Below are 7,084 nucleotides of genomic sequence, written 5' to 3' on the forward strand. Positions count from 1 at the left end.
GGACGACGGAAGGGGGTGGTGGGGGCGGGGAGAGGCATCCCGACCCAGCGTGCAGGGACGTCACAACACCCTCTCCTCCAGGCATCGAAAGGGTTTGGAGCAGAAATACAGCCCTCCCTCTCCCCCCACACCCACCTCCCCCCCACACACACCCTTGCTTTAGGGACTCAAGATGTTGAGGGCGGGGGTCCGGTAAGGACAGTGTTGGTACCAAAGGAAAAACAACCACCTCTCCAGGAGCTGGAATCATTTAGAGTCACCTCTTGACTGCTAGTAACAAAAAGCAATAGAACAGCAAATGACCTTCTGGAAAAGAAACGGATAACCTACAGTTGCTGTGATTTCATCACTTGCCTAGACTCCCGGCATCTAACCTAATCTCTGAGTTTTATTTCTAATCTCTAAAAGCCTGATCTTTCTAAGCAACCTTAAGTTGATCAAAATGACGAAAGCCATATAATCTTGCAGGTACTGTTTCAACATTTGTTACCTAATTAACATGTGCACAGAACTTTATGGTTTCAAAAACCGTGCACCGTGTTATCTCACTCGGCCCTCACAGCATTCATTCTTGGGCAAGTTTTATGTCTTCGTTCCCATTTTGCAGATGAAGAAAATGAAGCTCAGCTATCTTAAGGGATAGACTTGAATGGAATGTACCAGAGACTCAAAGTCTGGTTTTACACTTCTGAGCCAGATCTGATTTTGGCTTTCTCTAGCAAAGTGTTCCTTGTCCTTACTGTTTACAAAGTGGTCCTTCATTTGGCTATGCAGCTCTTAGATAACAAACAGCTTTCCTATTATCTCTTGACTGTATGCCTAATGGTTGTTTTGTTTGTTTGATTGTTTTGTTTTTCATTAAGAAAGCATGGGCTCAGGTGAGCATCATTTAGCACTGTGTTCTGGACCTACAGATGTACCCACTAATACATTTTCAAACCATATCATACGAGGAGAAGGGAGCACTGCTTGCATACAGTAATTGCCTGCCTCTTCTCATCAGAAGCAGGAGACATAGATGAATGTTTTGTAGACATGATGGGATAGGGAAAAAAACACAAAACAAAACATGTAACAAACACTGGGAACACAGTACACAGTTGAGCATTGGATGTTTATACTCGCGATTTCGTGGCTGACTGAGAACTGGGCCTCATTGCCAATGCCCAGCATCATAACTAATATCATACGGCATATTGCTAGCCCAGAAATGCTCAAAGCTCAAAATTCGAAGTACAGTTGCAGCTGAATGCTTATTGCTTTTGCATCATTGTAAAGACGAAAAATCGTAAGTCAAACCATCATAAATGGAAGACTGTCTGTATAATCATGTTCTACAAGCTTTACAAGATACTCTGCTCCCTAATGTTAGTAACTCAGATTCTAAACCCAAGTGCTCACAATGATCAACATGGTCCCAATTGTTATGCTCCCCTCCCAATAACTCTGCCTGTTCCCCCCTTCACTCTGCCTCTTGCTCCCTCTGCTCTAGCCAAATTGCCGATTCTCTACCATGCCCATGTAGGCAGGAGCCCACCTTATTCATTCCAGCTGTTTCCCTCTGCCTCAAATGCCCTCTCTGAGAGCCACATGTTAACTCCCTAACTTCATTTTTTTTTTCTCAGATGTCACCCTCTCAAGGAGATTTAGCAAATATTGTTTAAAAGTGCAAACTCCCACCATCCAAGGATTTCCGATCCCCTCTTACCTGCATTTCCTTTTTTTTCCCATAGTACTCATTATGTTCTAAAATATTATACATTTTATTCATGTACTTGTTTTCTCTTTTTCCTGGCTAAAATGTAAGCTGAATTAAAGAGTTGTTTTTGTCCATTGATGTTGTTCAAGCACCTGGAATAGTGTTGAATAAAGGAGTAAAGTTTGGCCTCGTTACTTAATTTCTCTATATTTCATGTTCATGTGTTAGTAAAATGAAAATGACAATACATAATTTACAGGATTGTTCTAAGAACTAAACAGGTTGATTTATGTTAAATATCTGTTACATAGAATAGGGACCATAAATAATTACCTTTCCTCTTTTTATTGTTTCCTATTCGCTTAATGAAATTATAGATTTTTAATTAATAGGATCCTGGTGTACATTTATTTCTGCTTTTTTTGTTCCTTTATTTACATATATTTATTTACACATGTCTGCTTTTTGTTCCTTTATTTACATCTGCAACTGGAAACATTTTATAGGCCTATCTCAATACATTCATTTAGAACCCTATTTTCTATGCACTTCAGCTTCACATGGTCTATAATATATTAATTTTATTTTACTTATTCATGAAACTTAAATACTGTCCTAAATATCCTGTTAGATTAAGAAATAAAACATTATGAGAGGTTAGTCTCACCAAATCATTTATTCATATGATATAAGTACTTACCACTCTTGGTGCTTACTGTTTATATTCCTATAAAACATTAGTTCTAACTATATAAATTGACTTCTTTCTATTTTCCCTCTATATAAACCATATTTATTCTTTAATGATAGCCTGAATTATAATAGTCATTCATGAAATTTTTTTACTGAAACTTCAGTCCATATGCCATTATAACCATCAAATATTTTTTTTAAAAAAATCATGTTTACCTGTTTTAGATGTGTTTTTCCCCAAATCATCCTCTTTAAAAATATCTCAAAAACAAATAATTGGAATGCAATTATAAATAAAGAGAAGATTGCAACTGAGGATGATTAGAGTAATGGGTCAGTTATTTGGCATCTGTTAAGTACTATCCATACATTTTAAAAGACAACAGACCTTATATTGGAAAATGTTAATGAGTAGACAGCCTTAATGTATTAGAATAATGCAAATAATATTTTATAGCCCTAAATCACTTCCATATGTTTTCAGACACAGCATATTATCCTTAAAATATTCTCCAATATCCTAATTATTTAAAAACAAAATTTTAAACAGTACTAGCCACATTTTATTCATTAGTTGTTCGTTGAAATAAATGCCATTATATTATACTTTAAAACCTTCAAGATATCTTTGCAAGTTATTTTATACCCACTTTTTAAATGAAAAACCAGAAGTTAAGAATGAGAATTTAACTTATCCAAGATAATAAGGTTGGAAGAGGAAGAGATTGTTTCATCTTTAATGTCCTATCACAACATGAAGATTCTGGTTCTAGTTACACGTGGGTGAGTGAAAACAGATTATATTTTAGACATAGACGTGGCTTGTACAGAATCTGGCTGCAGATTAGGAAATTGAAATCAAAGAAGCTGTTCTAGTACTAGATCCAGGCCCTTACTTCCAACTCCAAGTTGGTCCAAAGATGAACTAATATGTGAATGATGTTTCACTGAATTTTTTTCTGTTCAACATAATAATAATAGCAATAATAATTATTATCATCATTATTGATTAAATGTATGTTGTTTCCCAGATACTACAGAAAACACATTAAATTTATTATCTCATCAACAACTTCATGGGTTCAGTACTATTCTTATTACAATTTAGAGATAAAGATCCAGAGGCATCATATAACTTCTCTAAAGTCACTTTGCTAATAAATGATTGAGATAACTATGCACCTAAGTTTTTCTGATTCAGGAAGCTGGGCTCTTAAAATATTTCTTTGTGTGATTCTAAATTGCTTATTCAATAATATCTCATGATACCCAGAAATACATTAATATACAACCAAAACCCCACATTAACTGTGATAATATTATGAGAAGATAAAAGAAGAAACATAAATGAGATCTTCCTAGTTGTGAATATGAGCATTGTAGCAAACAGTTCAGAACAACCAAAGTAACATCTGCCAACCCACTCTCAGCCCTTACTCCCATGGGGAGGAACTATCTGTGATTGGAGGTGTATGGACTCAAAATAGATATAAAAGTTTTAATGTTTTATTCAGAGTATTCACTGAAAAAGCACCTACAAGATATTATACAGCTTTTTTAAAATATATTTTATTGATTTTTTACAGAGAGGAAGGAAGAGGGATAGAGAGTTAGAAACATCGATGAGAGAGAAACATCGATCAGCTGCCTCCTGCACACTCCCTACTGGGGATGTGCCCGCAACCAAGGTACATGCCCTTGACCGGAATCGAACCTGGGACCCTTGAGTCCGCAGACTGACGCTCTATCCACTGAGCCAAACTGGTTAGGGCTTATACAGCTTTTTGAAAAATTAGACATATGTCCCAAATCTTCAGCAAAAAAAGGGAGAGAAAACGAATCATCTTTAGGTAAATGACACAGGCTAGTCCAATAACAATTACATCAAAATCACTGATTTTTACCCCCAAACTCTTCACATCCAGATAGATAATACAAATTAACTGCCATCCACAGGTCTGTTTGTGTGAATTATTTATTCTTTTATTTTATAGTTAGCATGTGATTGTCAGCTATTCGTGACTGCTCAAAGCCAAACATTTCCTCTGGAGCAATAATAACAGTTATTGTGGCAGAAGCTGATGACTAGTAACTCAGGGCCATGAATCTTCCAGTCAAACAGAATCTCTTCCAAAAGTGTTTGCAGTTTTTACCAAGTCTGAGCAAAATTATAGTCAAAATTTTTGATAAGCTTTGAACCTGCCGATCAGCTTTGTTGCAGATCTGGGAAGAAGTCTTACCTTCCAGCAGCCAGGATTTCTAGGCTAAATGTTCAAGACAACATGTTCTCTTCCTCTGGTGTTCAAAGCAGATATGTAATAGTGGTTTAGAAAGCAATCCAAAAATCTTTCTTTTAAAACTTTGTGAACAATGCCAATGGAGACATTTTTGTTATCTCTTTTCCCCCCTAAGACCTAGGTAAACAATTAATATTGGAGTAGCATCTATGGACAATATTAAGAATTCATTCCTCTAGATTGTCTGATATCAAGCTAGCTAGCTTAACAGAAAGTTCCAAGACTGCAGCTGATGGATTCTAAATCTGTGCCTTTTGGGAAATGTTTCATATTTATCATACCAATAAACTCCATTTGTAATTTATGTACATGGCATTTGCGATTACAAATAAAAATTATTATTCTACTCTAGCAATTTTTTTTAGAATGAGCAAGTGGCTGGATAATGGTTCTACCAATATTAAAAATCAGCTGTAGAAATAAAACCATGGTGCTTATCAAATAATTAGGTTTTTAAAATAAGACCTTAAAATCAAGCTCACAAAGCAAATTAGGCTCATAATTAACTTCTTAGTCTTAATTTTAAAGAGTCTATATCTCTAACCTAAAGACATACTTTAGCAATAGAATTTATGTATGTATACTGGTGCAGGAGAAGAACACCATGTGAGGGTAGTGGATCAGCAGAGGATAGAGAGCCCAGTATCTCCAAAATATGTCTGAGCAGGAAATTTTTAAAGCTATATATATATAAGTATTCCATATACCTAAGGTTCCAAAAAAATATAACTCAGAAAATGCTGCTCTGTGCAAAAATAAAACATGAATAGGCTCCTGGTAGGTGAAAGAGATGATGAAAGCAGTAATTTCTATGTTTTATATAAGAACACAGAATATTAGCTAATTTAAGAAACTAGAGCCTGGCTAGGAGCATCTTTGAGAAAGCAGGGCATAAGGTGAAGGACTGGATTAAATGAAGGTCATGGAAGTATATAGAAATGATCAAATCTTAGAGACATTCTGGAGAGGTAATTAACTCTTCCATCAGGAATGGTTTATACGGATAGTACTAGAAGGGGTAAAGCATGGTAACTATGCTTAATGAGATGGATGTTCTGATGAAGAGACTGCAAACAACAGATAGGAAAACTGCAAACAACATGAGAGGGTTCAACATTTAGCATTGCATCTTCAGAGTATTTATAGTAAGCTGAGTGGATAATCAACAAGAATGAGCAAGTTCAATACTGTATCAGTTTGCCAGGGCTGCCATAACAAAATTTTGCAGACTGGGTGCTTCAACAACAGAAATTTATTTTCTCACAGTTTAGAATGTAACCATATTCAGAGATAAGGTCTTTAAAGAGGTGATTAAGTTCAAATGAGATTAGTAGAGAGAAGCTCTAATCCAATGTGACTGATGTCATATAAGAAGAGGAGGGGAAACCTAGGGATGTGTATTCACACAGAGAAGTGAGTGTATGAAGAGGAAGCAAGAGGACGGCCATCCACAAGCCAAGAAGAGAAGTCTCAGAGGAAACCAGCCCAACTGGCACCTTGATCGTGGACTTCTAGCCTCCAGAACTATGAGGAAATACTCAAAGATAAGTCATAATTTTTGAACTTGATAAGTAGGTGGCTAATGGATACCTGTAGAAATATGAAACAGAGAAAAAAAGTGAAATTGTTGAAAGATGAAGTGTTCTATTTCAGCTGCATTGAGATTACAGCACCAAATAGTGATGACTAGCAGGCTGTAAGAAATGAAAAACCTATCCTTAGGAGAAAGTCAGGGGTGGAGATGTAATATTAGGTACAATACCATCTGATATAAAATGAAAATACAGAAAAGGAAAAAAAAACAGTTCAGCTGTATCTATGCAGATGCTTACCGTTAGAGGAAGAAAGGTGGAAGCATTATTAAAATAGATGAAAATAAAACTTATGGAAGTGAATCAAAAAGAGAGTTTGAAAACTAAATAATAATTGATGGAGACAAAGGCTACAGTCTGTCGTGTTCTATGAGTAAGATGGGGTTCTTTGGAAAATGGGGTTGGATGAGATAAAGGACCCAAAACAAGTATTGTTACCCGACAGAAGCCTGCCAGGAGCAGGTCTGCCTCAGGGCCGCCTGTGGTGTGTGGGTCCCTGACTTTGTGTAGGAAACATTTCACAACATGAGTCCTGATGGGTTGGAGAGTTTGTTTATTAAAGCTGGGGACAATGAAACAAAGGAAATTAGGGCAGAAGGAACAACAGGAGGTGCCTAGACAGTGCCCTACTTTGGCTCTGGGAAAGTTAAGGCTGCTGTTCGCTCACTGGGAAGTGAAGGTCACGGTGATAGAAGTGAGCCTAGGCTGGGCTGCTTTCAGCTCACTGGGAAGTCAGAGAAAATGGGGGCCTTGGAGACAGGATCAGGGAGTGAGCCTGGTTTGAGCTGCTGCTGCCCATTGCT

Source organism: Myotis brandtii, unplaced genomic scaffold (genome assembly GCF_000412655.1).
Source record: "Myotis brandtii unplaced genomic scaffold, ASM41265v1 scaffold136, whole genome shotgun sequence".
Classification (NCBI taxonomy): domain Eukaryota; kingdom Metazoa; phylum Chordata; class Mammalia; order Chiroptera; family Vespertilionidae; genus Myotis; species Myotis brandtii.